This window comes from Passer montanus, unplaced genomic scaffold (genome assembly GCF_014805655.1).
Source record: "Passer montanus isolate IOZ18808 unplaced genomic scaffold, ASM1480565v1 scaffold16, whole genome shotgun sequence".
NCBI lineage: Eukaryota > Metazoa > Chordata > Aves > Passeriformes > Passeridae > Passer > Passer montanus.
The window spans coordinates 9,848,668-9,863,949 of NW_024363160.1; the positions used below are offsets into that span (position 1 = coordinate 9,848,668).

The 15,282-nt window shown below is 41.8% G+C and overlaps 1 protein-coding gene across 1 annotated transcript in view; it reads right to left on the bottom strand.

Annotated features, from left to right (window-relative positions):
* The window catches only part of FAM110B (family with sequence similarity 110 member B), a 113,842-nt gene extending 98,665 nt beyond the window's left edge, over window positions 1–15,177 (bottom strand). The window contains exon 1 of the mRNA XM_039703061.1: window positions 14,730–15,177. The gene's annotated coding sequence lies outside the window, so the exon portion shown is untranslated. The remainder of the gene's footprint in view (window positions 1–14,729) is intronic.
* Between the last annotated feature and the right edge of the window lie 105 nt (window positions 15,178–15,282).

The following is a 15,282-nucleotide window of genomic DNA, read 5'->3' on the forward strand; positions in this document are numbered from 1 at the left end:
AAAGAGAGTGGGAGACAAATATATTTTCCAGTGCAGCAGCTTTGGGAAGCATCTGTTTGCCTCTGAGATTGAAGCTGCTGCTTTAAGTCCTAAGTAATTTTGTTACAAAAGTTTAAATATTAACAGAGCTAGAGACATTTTGCTTATATTTGATGCTGTTTCTCTTGGAGTACAATTGGATTTGGTGAACTATACCCATAAACTGGGTTCAACGCCTACCCCATTATGAGCCAAATACTAACAATAATAAACCACAATTCAACACTGTGAAGGGGAAATGCTTGGAGGCTACTTTCTGACCCTTTCCCACAAGCTGACTGCCATCAGGAGTGGTTTCATGCCACTTCATACTCTACCACTAAGCTCTTCTATTGCCTGGAGAGTCAGCTGCAGTCCTGCAACAGGTATCACCACACAGCAAGGGACAACTCACTTATTACCATACACCATATGGATGCTTGTTCATTTGAAATCAAGCTACAGGATCCCATCACTAAGCAAACAAAGAATTTTGTGGCATTCATTATTATTTTAAAGCTCTCAGACATCAGCTGCCACATCTGACTATGAAGAAACTGTCAGAGGCAAGTTAACAAGCTCTTAAAGACTGGAATTCACAGAGCCGATACTAAAAGATACTTGGAGAAATAAAATAGCAGTTTCAAACTGTAAACAGTTATGTTTACATAATTAAGATATGCAAATAAGGATAAACAAAAAGGAAGAGGAAAAAATCTTTAAAAGCTCTGACTATATCTGCAACCATTTTCCACTTACAAAGCCACAGCCTTGACTGACAATCAAGTACTAATACTGATTGTTATTTAAAAGTTCATGGTAATTATATAACTTATCCTTTTAAACAGTTTACTGTATTAAATACTAAACAGCTTTATCCAGCATAAAATCAAGCCAAGATACTACAGAGCCCCTTCACTGCAATTCTCAGTTTTTCCTTTGAAAAGCAAACTCATTATGTTCTATAAAGAGAATAAAGTCTCTAAAAGAAGACTAAATTCTTTCTCAAAGGCAGGCTTCTGAAGAGATTGTATAAAAAGAGATTTTATTCTTGGCTCAAATATGAACATTTGGGAATCACTACTTTTGAGAAAGGACTCACCCACTTAAAGGCAGAAGAATTTATTTTGAAAAGTGGTGTGAAATTTCAGGGAAAAAAAAAAAACACATGCATTTTGCACTTCCCAGCTTTTGGTACTTTTCCAGTTAAGACAAAAAATCTCAAAACAACCTCTTCCCCATGTAACTGTTTTCTCATAGATGCTGCCAAGCTATCTTATACCACCAGCAAGAACTTCTACAAGAAAGTAACTATTTCCAGACAATCCAACTAAGAGGACTGATAGGAAGATAACAGTAAGAGTATTTCAGATATTTTAGGAGAGAACCTGGGAGAGGGACCTGGGGAATACATTTCACTGGGTGCCCACCTCAGTCTGCCTTGTCACCAGTCTGTTCAGCATCCTTCAGAAGATGTGGGGAAGCAATGCTGTAGCTCGGAATTCATGGACAACCTCTCAAAGCACAGGGCAGGGCAAGAGTTTCAGCCCAGCCCTCCTGCTAAGGACTACATTCCTACTATAGCTAACAGTCCTCAGAGGTGCAATGCTTTCCTTTGGATGCAGACCATGTACTGGAACTGCTTCCCCAGATTCAGTCCAAACCAGCTGCAGGAAGGGAAATGTCATCTAGAAGATTACATCAGGTCCCTAAAGAAAAATTTAAGACTTTTAATTTAAACAAAGAATATTATTTGTGTGTGGACACATGTGGACACCATAATGTTAAGAGAAAGAATACCAAGGGATTGAGAGGAGAATTCAGTCTTCTGTCTCCAAGATGACTCAAGATCACCTGCAGACACCCACAAAATGTTTCTCTACTGTCAAGGAACATTGTAGATCTCGCAGCTAATGGCACAAATCAGAAACCAGATCAACTCCTTTTCCCCATCTCACGCACGCATGCTTTCCTGGAAACATTTTTTTTAGGTATTCTCATCCTGTTTAATGTGAAGGATTTGTTATTTCTCTCCATCTAAGATGCAAAATCTCACTTATGACCTGCAAGCACTCTGTAACGGCTGAACTCCTGGCACAGTATCCAAGGAATCATCTGTCATTCTCCTGTTAAGTGCCTGTCACAGAACTAGAGACACCAAAGGGTTCAGGAGGGATAGCCAGGTAGATCCTATGGTCCAACCCAGAGGCCAGCCATGCCCTAATCCAGAGGAGAGGCAGGGCAGGCGGTGTCCCATGGGCTCCTGCAGGAAGCCTGAACTCGGGGCACAGCAGGGAGGCTCTGTGCTTTCCAGGAGCTGCCTCTTCCCAAGACCATTGGGAAGCACAGCTGCAAGGTGCACCCTGCTGCTGCTCTCCTATTTTAAAGGTTTCATACCTTCTCAACGATATCTCACACGCAGCTCCTCACAGCACTGACTCCTTCTTCTCAGCACAGCCAACAAACTCCATCTCCCCTCTAGACCAGCCAACCTGCTCTTTTATAGTACCCCTCTTAATTGGATCCAGCTGTGTCCTATTAAGGGCAGGCTTGTTCTTCATTCTTGATAATTAGCACAGCTGTAACTCCTTAGGGGCCAGATTACCTTCACCACTGTCTCTATTCTCCTACCTTCTATCTATCCACAATTCCCCCTTTTCTTTTAATTACAAAGTTACTTTGATTCATTGCCCAAACTTGCATTACAGACCATCAGAAACTCTTCTACTGATTCATTACCCAAACTTATGTTACATATAATCAGAAACCATTATATTTATATCTCTAGAATATTGACAGTATCTACATCTGTACAACTTATGCTTATGGAATATCACAGTTTGGGGTTTGTTTTTTTTTTGTTTGGGATTTTTTTTGTGGGTTTTTTTTCTCTCTTTTTTTCCATTCCACATATATCAAACAAACAATCTGTTCAGCATCAATATGTTATTTCTCATTGTGTCCCCAGCGGCTCACCTCTACCTCAGGTGTCGAAATCTGTCAGGTCCAGATCAGGCAGCTTCCCCTGCTGCTCTCAATGCTACGCTGGGCTCCATCTCCAGCTGCACCTTGCCCTGCAGCCCACTCCCAATCACGTTGGGTTACTGTGGAGATGGCCACTATACGATACTATTCTCCTACCTTCTATCTATCCACACCCTGCTGCCAGGACAAGCCCAGCACGTGCATCCTGCCTTCAAGGTGAAACAGAGGACTGAGGAATGACTCTCCCCAAGCAGGTCCTTGGCCTCTGCCTGGCTGCAGATGTGTCTCCATGAGCTGCCTTTACAGCAGGAATGGGGAAAAAATGGCGTCAGAGGGTGGATATTTTGATAACTGCCCTCCTATCACAAGCATCAGTCTCCAGCTAGAATTACTGTACCAGGCACCAGCTCATCCTTTCCCTTTTTATTAAAACACCCACACCCTGGAATGTACATAGGAGTAAATTAAGACACTTGTATTATATAGGTCAAGTCCTGGCCTGTTCATCTACATACATTAGCATACAGGTAAAAGTACTACAGACATCAAAAATGAAGCATTAATGGTTAGCTCAAATACACATCCTGGGCACTGTTAGAAGGGGAAAAAAAAACAACTAAAGAAATTTAAGACAACAGAAAAGTAACAACAGAGACAGTGAGGCAGTACTTCATTTGAATCTTTTTCCCAATAAAGGTTTCCCTTGTGAACACTTAGATGTATTTTATGAGTAGACAACATAATAAACCAGACATCTTAATTTTATTTCACTTTACATTTTGTTCATGGTCAGGCTGAAGACCAAATATATAAATCAAGACAACTCTGATCTGTCTTGAAATGTGCTTTTAAATCATCTGAAAACTATGTACATGATTTCCATGTAGAATACATCTTTTCATGAGAACATATCCACTTTCTTCCCAAGTCAGAAAAGAACTGGTTAAAACAAAAACCATTATGTAATTCAGAACACATAGGCAGGTATGTTCTGTAATTTACCATCAAGGAAAGTTCTCCTATTCTTTAAGCTCCCAAAGTCTGTGAATTTGTGATCAGAGATATCACAATATTTAAAAAAGGGAAACTGTGCAACAACCCAATGGCACATTCCTTTCACTGTCAGAGCCTTCAGAGGTACAAGGCACAGAAGCCACAATTAACTCAGCCATACTCTAGCACCGTAAATCCCGCCTCCATACCCAAGCTCTGCCTCTTCTTTACCCCTGGAGAACACTTACTATAGGTGCCAGTGAAACTTATAGGACAGTGACCACAGAGTTTCTGGCATTCTCATTTACACTTTCATTAATTGCCATGTCAAAGAGTTAGTTGATCATGTAAAAAAAAATTGTAAGAGCTGTTCAACTTGGTGAACAAGATGTACCTCACCTGTTCTGTTTATCTTGTTGTCAGAGACCACAATCTTTGCGATTATGAAAAAAGTGAGTTCTGACATTGACTTGAGAAAAATCCCAGCCTAGGAAAAATCTCTGCTGTTCTGTGTAACTCTGCAAAACAACTTCAAAGAAAGAAAGAAAAAAAGAATTTGTGCCCATGTGACTGCTCTACAGAGGAACAAGAGGCCATTATCTCCACCCCAATATATCAGTTATTCTAATAACACTTAAAGTGAATTTTAGGAGTTTGATATTCTACATATTGCCTATTAAGAAGAGAAAGGTATTAAGGAAACAATGGGAAATCCACAGTTGCAACTCCAGAACTATAATGCAAAAGGACTACATGGAGGACTATTTTATTGCTTCTTTCAGCTCAGGACGTTATGGTACTAAATTACACTTCATTGAAGCCAGACTTCATGGGGATGTTCAGCACTTTTCTGCCTGGTTCAATGTCAAGTACAGCTGACACAATTTTCAAACATAAAAACATGGCTTTCACAATTTGCACTAAGCTGAATGAAGTATTCCATGAAAGCAAATCACACTGATTAAGGAACAGGTTTTTTTGCTTCTCATTAGAAATTCAGCTTTAAATTAGTAAAAGTTCAAGACATGGGAAAGACGTAGGAGAAAGACTGAAACCTCACAGCAGGCAGCTTCACATTAGACAGTGTCTGTGTCCCAACTACCACAATACAAGCTGCCTCCTTCCTTCATGTCCAACTCAACCAGCAATTCCTTCAGGCTTGAACCTGCAGCAACATGTGACAGCCTCTGGCCAGCAGAGCTGCAATACCAACCACATCCACAGCAGGGGCTTTTTGTACAGCAGTCTCTGTCCTTCCAGTCTGCACCTTGTTGCCCAGCTCAGCTGCAGCACCTACAGGGAACAGCATTTTCAGGGAAAGTGTTCTGGGCACACAGCAAACTGAAACAAAGGGTATTGCAAGAGTGAGCATGGGTCTGTTGGGTGGGCAGCTCTTCTACTCAGCATCTGTGCTGATCCCCTCTGAGCAAAGTACACAATACCACCAGTAAAGTAAAGCTACTGTCACTAGTAGCATTTGATTAGCCTTGACCACAACAACAGCACAGGAGGCAAATGCTCCTCTCTGCTCCCTGGCTCAGTAGCACAGCCCACACAATCTAGCAATGTATACGCAGGAGGTGGAGTGTGAGGATCTGATTTCATACTGGGGCAAGGCACCTTATAAAAAAATCTTTTCAGCAACAGTCAAGCAGAAGTAATATGGAAATCAAATTAGTTGATTGCAACAATCTAAACAGGATCATTTGATACGTTCATAGAGGTTCTTCGATAATGAAAGTTTAGAAGAAGAAATCCTATATTTTATTAAATTCAGCATAGCTGGGGGACAGGGCCTCTCCCTACAGCTTTTGCCTACTGCATTTTAGGGCAAGTAATGAAAACATTAATGCAGCTTAGCCAGCAAAGCACAAGTTAATTCAGCCTCTATCTCTCCAAAGCCTATAATTCTCTGGTCTAGTCTTCATGAAGAGCACTTTAAAATGTTTCAGATATAAGATGAACATCCAGATAATCATCTCTGCACATGCCTGTTTATGAGAAGTATGGATGCTACTCCAGAAGGCACTGCAGAGCACACAGTTCTCTTCCCAGGCACTGGAAGCACAAGCAGGTGTACCTGCAAGGTTAGGATATAAAAGTAAGCCCAGGAAATGGCATGCAGGTTTCACCAGGACACTATGGAGAAGCCAGTCATGAGGACACAGCTGTTTCACAGCTGCACACGCATGGAAGCCCAGCATGAGCTGTAAAGTTGACACAGCATGGGCTTTGGGGACAGAAGGGGCAGGACACCAACAAAGGGAACGTCAAGCAAAATTCAAGAGCTGCTGAAGATGCAAGGTGCCACTGGAACCCAGGGAAGCCTCCATACTCCTAATTCTCCATACAGGGCTTACAAAGGGGTCCTCTAGGACAGTCCTGTACCAGTTCTTTTAACCCAGTGTCTGATTTCTCACTCTTCAGCAGATAAGCCCTTACCTCCTGGTGTTAAGGGAGGCCTCCTTATTTTTTCATTCACCTTCAGCATTTACTCAGAAAAATTTTCTTCATCCTTGATCCCTCCAGCCTGCATAATAATACAGGCGATCAAGAATAGTAGGCCACTGACTCAATTTTGCATTTTTATTACATTTGGAAGAAAGTCTGCTGCAATAATTTTGTTCTAGCTCATCAGCACCTCTGTTCTTTAGTATATATTCTGGATAAAGCCCATGTAGGCAAACTAGCAGGGTGATACTTCACATAATTCTTTGTCTTCCTGGTCCAATCTCTCATTTAACTCATGTTTGCTGCCAGTTTCCAGATTCCTAGGTCAGGAGACAGTGTTTCACACAACTGCCTAGTCTGCCAGGATGGATGGCTTCACAGCTGGGGCCACAACATCAGAACAGCATGAAGGTGTACAACCAAGAGACTTTTAGGAATACACAGTATCAAAAAATAAAATCAGACAGGCCACAAGGCAGTCGATGGTCGCACCTCTCAGAGCTACAAAATACCCATTTAAAATTCCACTCCCCAATGCAAAGAAGCTCCCAGAAGGGTGTGCAGCAAGTTATTGTCCTGAATACTACCAATTTTACATTTGCTGAGTGAAAACCATTTGTATATTTGTGTGCATTTCTGCAATTGCACTTTTCATTCATTAAGATGAGAAATTGCTTTTTATATGCAATCTGCTACTACTCAGATAGCAAAACAGAGTAATGTCTGGAAGCAGGCTTGCTGTTTTTGGCTTTAGAAGGGTGGGGGGTTTTTCCCCTCTCTTCCTGTGAGAGGAAAGCTTTTCCCAAAGGAATCAAGCAATTTCATAAAACAAATGTAAAAACAAAGAGACTTTTGTTTAAGGACTGAAGCGTTTGTTTTGATTTAAGGGAGATTGAGAGGGAAGGAAGAGAGAAATGATACTGATCATCTTTCAATTAAACGGGGGGGGGGGAAAAAGTTCTCAGTCTTAAAAGAAATGTGTGTGATAGCACAAATTTGCTATAATAAACAGGTCATCAGAAAAAAAAAATCAAAATTTATTTTTTAAATAAATTTATTTTAGTCACAAGTGAACACCCCAAATGACTACAGCAAAGATCAGAGGAAAACAACATTTATCTTCAAATAAAGAGCACATTGTGCATTCCTGTATGGTGTGTTTCATTGGAGTCAGTGTCTCTTTTTCCTCACAGTCTATCAAACAGAAAGAAAGGGGCGCGAGAGGGAAAGACCTAAAATCTGTGGTTTTAAATACACAAAGATTGGGGGGATTAACTTCAGCTAGAAGTTCTGAAGCTCAACCTAATAAGCATCATTACATTTGCAGGGAACAGGACCCAGTATTACAACAGGAGTAAAGCCCAAACTTGCACAGAAAACAGTGCAAGATGGAGACAGCACAGCAGCAATAAATAAAGACAAAATTAACTAGAACACCTGAAACCCTTCAGTAAAGCATGGATGGAGGCCTTGCAGGAAATCTGAATAAGCAGGCATTCCCATCTGCAATGCTCCCCAAGCCTTTGTACAAACACACTGCAAAAATCACACATTATGGAACTGCAATTCTAGTTTCTGATTAGCAGATACTAATTAATAAAATTAACTGATTTATCAGTAAGTCCCCACATACTGTATCAAGTTTTACTATGTAGAGAGAGGATCACAAGTGATCTTCAGTGACAAAATAACATCTATCCAAATAGAACAAAAGCAAACCATGAAGTTCCATTCACACTGCCTAGCATTTAAATTCATTCAGGATTGACGCTCACTGCAATTATCATTGAACACCCAAACTAACACACTGGGACAACCCAACAGTAATAAAATTCACTGAAATATTGCAGCTCAGAAAGGTAAAACAACACAGATAATAAAAATCTTAATATTAAATGCAATTAAATACAACATGCACATGGAATGTATCACATTACTTGTACTTACATGAGCAATTTACAAATGTTAGAAATAAATATGAATTTTTCAAAATATAATCTTGAAGTATGTGGCTGCATGTGACAAAATTGACAAAAGGTTCTTAAGTAAGATTTAAAAAAACAGTCTAAACCCACTGGAGTTAGACAGGAAGACAAGTAACAGACTGACAAACATATCACAGCAACATTAAGCTTTATAGATATGAAATAAAGTACAAATAAAATTCATATTAGCATCATCACTATCATCTCAAAAGTGTTCTACCCAAGCATTACTCAAATTATTATTCTCCATCCTAATTTAAACTGCATATATCTATATATACACATGCATACATGAGAAACAGTTTCCTTGTGGTTGCCTGACCTCCCAAGTAGTAGCATGCACAGATTAACTTGTCAAATAGAGAGAGACAACATACAAAGGTCATTACAAATCCAAAGGTCTGGGTCCACTCATGAATTTGGGTAGTTACTTCAAACAGACTTGTCTGGTACTGTGGAGAGGCACAGAAGATGAAGAAGACAACTCAGACAATGCTCAGCTCTATTATCTTCCCTGTCTGGTAAAGTCTTAAAACATTTCCTCCCATTTCTTAATGCAGACTTTTCCAAGACCTCAAGTTGTAACAGGAAATTATTTGAGTGATTTTTGTTTTTAAAGAACACAGCAAAGCATCAAGAGACAAGTGCTCTGCTCTTTGATTTGCTAAAGACGGTTTGAATTTAGGTTGAATCTTTCCCTTGTAAACATGAAATAACTTTTCCACCACATCCATTAATATTTGGGACTTGAAGGACGTCAAGTGAAAGAAGTTATAATGCCCACCACAACCCTAGTCCCATCTTTTTAAACTATACACCCAACACTTGTATAATAGGGCAATAGCAGTAAATGAAAAATAACAGTAAGCAAACAGTCTATTAATGCATGCTAAAAGCTACCAGGACAATACATTCAATTTTCCCTGGGATTGTTTAATTATTCTTCTGATGGCTCAACACAATCTTTTCACAATTACTTCCTATGGGGCATGCTGACACAGAGTTCATTACATAGCTCCTCTTTAAAGCAAAAAATACACAGGCATTTAGAGCAAACACCTAAAATTCAATGGTTCAGATTTTTAATAAACTACACTGAAAGGGAGTTTGCAACTGGATTATTTCTAAGGAAGTAAGACACCTGCCTTATAATTTCAAAACAAACAGTCATAAAGCAGTATCAAGATATTCATCTTGCTTTGATGTACAAACACATTCAAAGCACCTTATTTTTCCAGTGGTTCTTCTCAGAATACATTCACACAGGTGACATATTTTTTATTCTTTTTCAAGTCATCTCAAAACTTCCAGAAGTTTCACTGGGCATACCCAGACCAACCACAGGACAGTTTATAAACCGAGAGAGACGCTATGGCAAAGATCACACTAAGTAAACACAGCATAGCCTTCAAACCACACATGCCATCTTTACCCTTTCAATGGGGCACACGTTCCTTCACTGTGAACCAGCCAAGTCTTCAACACTGCCACTAGAGAAATTGCGTCTCACTGGCACACCTCATACCCCAATTTCTTCCCAGTGGTTAGGCTGCACTGGCCTTTGCATAGCTCAGCACCAACACCGGGGTCAGGTGCTGCAAAACGAAGCCGCAGACAAGCACACACCCCCCCAACTGAGAGCCCCCACCATGGGTTTTCAGCAGCTCTGCACTTTATCCACCCCACAAGGCTCTGCCCAAGTCTTGCCCCAGGCAGCCTCTTACTCCCAGGAGCACGGTCCCCGACAAGAGGATGCAGCCAGTGCCATGAAACACTCGTAAGACCAGAGTATGAAATCAGGCAGAGGATAAACACAGGCACTCATTCAACAGGAGAACCCTTTTATTTATTTATGGGTGCAAGTCAGCCAACCTGACCTCCAGCCTGCATGTCCATTTATGCATTTTCTGTCCCACACATATTAATTTGTGGTTATCTTAAATATTTTATGAGTTAAGCTTCATTCCACTCCATTATGCACTAAAAAGAGAACAAAACAGCTACTAATGTCATAGATAAGTGTTTTTACTTGTTATAAATTCTATCCACCATCATGTGACTAGACAACATATGCTCCCCAGAAATAAGTCCTTCTGCTCATCACACCTCCTTTACTGAAGTGACTTCTATTTCTGTTAACTCTGAATACCAAAGCATAAAATATGGCAATTTCAGTTACCTGAACTGCTCCACTCCTGAACAGTCACATGCAAACTTCAATACTTAGCTGGGACTCAGGATACATACAGCTAGGAAGGCATCCAAAATCTGACAGTAAGGAAACTCCTTTCAAATTCCCCACGTGCATTATTCTTGTACTCATCCATCAAGTTACCCCTTTGTACATCAAGTGTTTAACCCAAAATCACAGATGAATCTTCAGTTTATGACCCTTCCTTTCCTCCAAGAATTTGCCCCAGGGAATATCTAAGCAGCTGCTATCTCCCATCTCTGCCATTACTAAGACACAAAAGCCAGAGTAGTTCAAGTTTTGGTCTGTCATCTAACTCCAGACTGTTCACAGTACATGATCTTTGTGGCTTGGATGTCCATCTACATGTTCCACTAGGATTTAATATTTTCTGTACATAAGTGTCCAGAACTATACACAGTATTTGACACCCTAATGCCTTGCCTAATAATTTGTCTATCTTCACTGAAGAGCTCTTCCAGAGCACCATGTTTACGCCCATTTCATGGTCAGTATCAAATAGGAGTCTTCTCCATTTGACTATGGCTGTCAGGCCTTTTCTTCCAAACTTGTTTTAAGGGATGACTTGCCAGCTGATAGCAGATGTGTTGTTAATAATCAGACAGTAGATAACTTTGCTTTTAGAGCTATTCAACTTCCTGACATTCCTATTGTTTCAGTCATCACAGACATTCAATTCTTCCTGTGCAACAATCCAACCCACTTAGGTGCTGACTACGTTTCCCAACTTTGCCTCATCAGCAACTTTCCTTCTCATACAGTTATTTCAGCCAGTATGGTGAAGTAAAGAGACCAGTTCCCCACTAATATTGATGCAGAGCATGAATAATTCCTTTATTCAGGCAGGCAAACTCATAATTTCTCCTTCAGAAGACACCTTTAGCTAAGCCACACACTTTCAATTTAGTTATTTTTGGTGTATATACATGGAACTGAAGCCGTCTGCTCCTATTGTGTAGGACATTCAGTATTTAACCAGTAATAATATGACTTTAGTCTCCCATGACCTAATTGTGGCAAATATATGATGCTCTTTATCCTGTTTTCCACTTAGCTTTGTATACTTAATTACTTTTTACATTCCAAATTTATTCTAAATCCTTAAATTCTATTGTCACCAGAGTAAAAGGTGTGAAGATACACTTCTCTTCTCCTTTTAAAAGAAATGGAACTATACAACTTTTGCTATCTTGCTATCACAACTGCTACCTTCAGCCTAACTGATAACACACAATTCTATTTTTTAACCTGGCTCCAGTGCCCTGCCCCAGCTCTTTGAGAGCACAAAAGCAGAGACCCTTAGACTCAGTTTAACTGGGAGCAGACATAAGACATTTGTTCCAGTCATTTCCATTTGGCACCCTATCTTTTGCCCATGTTCAAATCCTCATATCTAAAACTAAACAACTAAAACAAGAAGTGCTAATTTTAGAGGCATCAAGCATTTTTCATACAGCCTGGTCCTCACAACATCATAGCCAAATTCTCTTCTGCTCTTTTTCTTTTTTTCCCCCTCTCTTCATCTTAAATTTCTTCATCCTCTAGCTTTTGGCAGTTCACATGCTATCCCTGCAGTTTCTGCTCTCCAACAATCAATTCCCTCCTTTACTTCATTCCTTTTAGGTTTTCTGGTAACTTGCAGTATCTTATTCTCACAGCAAGGTCCACAGCCCAACTTGGCAAGCTTTTCCCTCTCCTTAAAATGCAGTTTCCAAGCAGCTATTGTACTTTACACTTAAGACAGGCCAAGCTTTTTTTTTTTTTTTTTTCAATTTAAACCTCCAACTCCTACAGGCCTTTAGCTCCATAGACAACACAAACTAGTTCTTCTAACTTCTCAAACTTGCCCTACTAAAATAAAGCTTCCTTGAAAGAAAAACACTTTGTAGTTGACATATACTTACTCTTCAGTTTAATTCAAAATTATTAACTTGTGGCTGATCAGCACATGTGCTTAAGGCCTTATGGAAGGGAGCCGTAATCTAGCAGCAGAAAACAAGACATACTGTTAGCCAGTGAGCGACCAGAGATTTTCCAGAATTTAAAGATACACCCTCTAGTTCTGGGCAAGCTGTAAACATAAGCCTTCATTTACTCTGCATTCCACTACAATTAATGGCCAAAATCTACCCTACGATAATTCAGTGTACTGACTTCTAACTTAACTAGTCAGCACTGGGAAACACACTTACAAAAGCACATTTGAGAAACACCTTCTCTTTATACACTAGCACTATCCAAAATGAGCTCTGTAGCTCTGAGCAATCAAAACATATTTCCAAAGTTGGGTCCTAAAATTTGATTCCGTTCCACCTCAGTAAATCAACCTCAGACCTCCAGATTTTGAAACAGAAGCATGAACCTTTAACAGAACCTTCAACAGAACAGACACTTCCCATCCAGTGGGTCCTAAAATTTGATTCCGTTCCACCTCAGTAAATCAACCTCAGACCTCCAGATTTTGAAACAGAAGCATGAAGATTTAACAGAACACCATCTCCCATCCAGTGAAAGACTGCACCTATATTAAGTAAGTGCAGCAACAACAGGATCTTCAGCATGGTCACCACAAGCCTAAGAGGGCAGACAAGGAGGGTGCAGGTGGCCAACCACTACAACACAACACAGAAAGAGCCTCTTTAGAAAAATGACAGTACATGATCACCACAACAACCTGGAAAACATGTTCTCCCTCTTAACTTTAGCTTGTGATACAATTTGCTTAACGTGGATGCACTGGCATGAAGGCAGTCCAGGCCTTCTGTGCAGCAGCGTGAACTTGCTGGCACAGGCTATCAGTCCCATCCATCGAGGCAGCAAATCACACTTAGCACCACATTCCTGGTATGCCTGCACCTACACAGCAGCGCTCAGGCACTTGCCTGCTGCCTCCTGAAAGCCAGAGGGAAACTCAGTACCGCAGCACAAAATATCAACTGACATGCTAAGTTACCAACAACCCACACGAAACGGGGGCCCTGAGAGGGCACACAGCTCTGCCAGCTCCAACAGCCCCACAGCACAGTGAGAGCTGCCCACCACCCATTCAGGATTGGTCCCTGCATCCACCTCCCTTGGTCACCAACACCATCATGTTCATGTCCCTGTGGAGCACCTCCAGGCTGCTGCCACCTTCTGCTGTCATGACCAGTCTCACCAGTTTAAGCCAAACAGCAGGGTGGGTGTTCTGCCATCCTCCAAAGGGGGAGCGTGGCACTGGACACCTTGAAAAAGCAAGTCATTGTTGGCCATGCACGAGGAAACAGCATCCTACCTTTCACTCCAGAAGCACTTAAAAGTGTTTTATCCTGTTAATTCTAGGTCAGTTGAGCACACGTGTGGTATGGATTACACTGACCCTTTTAGAGCTCTCAACATTTTTAAATAAGTAGGACACTTAACATTAGATGCCCATAAAGCTGCATATACCTCCTGTACACCACACACCAAGATGTGCCAGTAGGCTTTAAGGAACAACTAAGGAATAGTTGCTTTATAAAGCATGGCTCTTATAGCACACAAGAACAAATGTGAAATAATTTATAAATGCCAACTCTGACCCCGTGCCACATTAAATCAATACAGGCGTTTTACAAAAAATGCCTGTATTGGATGAACTGAAGTGACCTTTGCAAAGCCACCCAACAAATCAGCACCAGATTTACAAACACCACAAGTGTTTAGCACAGTTCAGTACAGCTGAGCGAAAGAAGGATCTACATTAAAGATAAAAGTTGTCCTGATGTTTACAAAATGCAAAAACATTGTCAATGCGAGCACAAAGAATATGTTTCATCCTTAAATACCTGAGTATCTAGAGACTTTAAACACGAGGAACAATCAACATGCAAAGGACCATCAAATTCAAGCTTAAAAAGTTAACACTACGATTCACTGGAGATGTTAATTTGCCAGTGCCAAGTCTTTGCAAGTTTTAACCTTCTTCTCTGCACTATCAGCAGCCATACGTATTGGACCCTTAGACACAGATAATCCCATTGCTTTCGCCCCTTCTCACAGATGTCTCCCTGACCGAGGGAAGGAAGACGAGCAGGGAAAAAACCCAACACGTTTAAGTAAATTACCTTTTGGAGCAGCCTCCTTCCCTCGCCCAGCTAAAGTTTTCTTGGGGTCAGATTAGCACTCCGAAAGGAGAGCAGGCGCCGGCAGGCCCCTTGGCAGGCGGTGCTGTGACAGACGCGGGGCAGACCCAGGGGAGGCAGCCATGTGCTCAGCCCCGCATCCCCCCGAAAGGGCATCCCGGGAGGAAGTTCTCACTACGCACCGACTCGGGGAAATGACTCGGAGGAGCCCAACAGCTATCGCTTGCAGCGGCTTTCTCCTGGGCCGTATGCCTTCCCCTGCCATTTAGCGAGGCACTTCAGACGAGCCAAACCGCCCTACCCGCTCCGCCGCGAACTCGCCCGCGGGCTGGGGGTCGGAGCCGCCGCCCCGCAGGCGGGGGGCGAAGCCGGCTCTGCCGCTGGGCACCCACCCGCGGGGCTGAGCTCCGTCCCCACCGGGAGCCGCCCGCCCGCCGACCCCCGGCAGCGTGGCTGGGCTGGGCAGGGCTGGGCTGGGCGGCTCCTGCTGCAGCCCCCGGCGGGGGCGAGCCCCCGCCCGGCCCCGGGGCAGCGC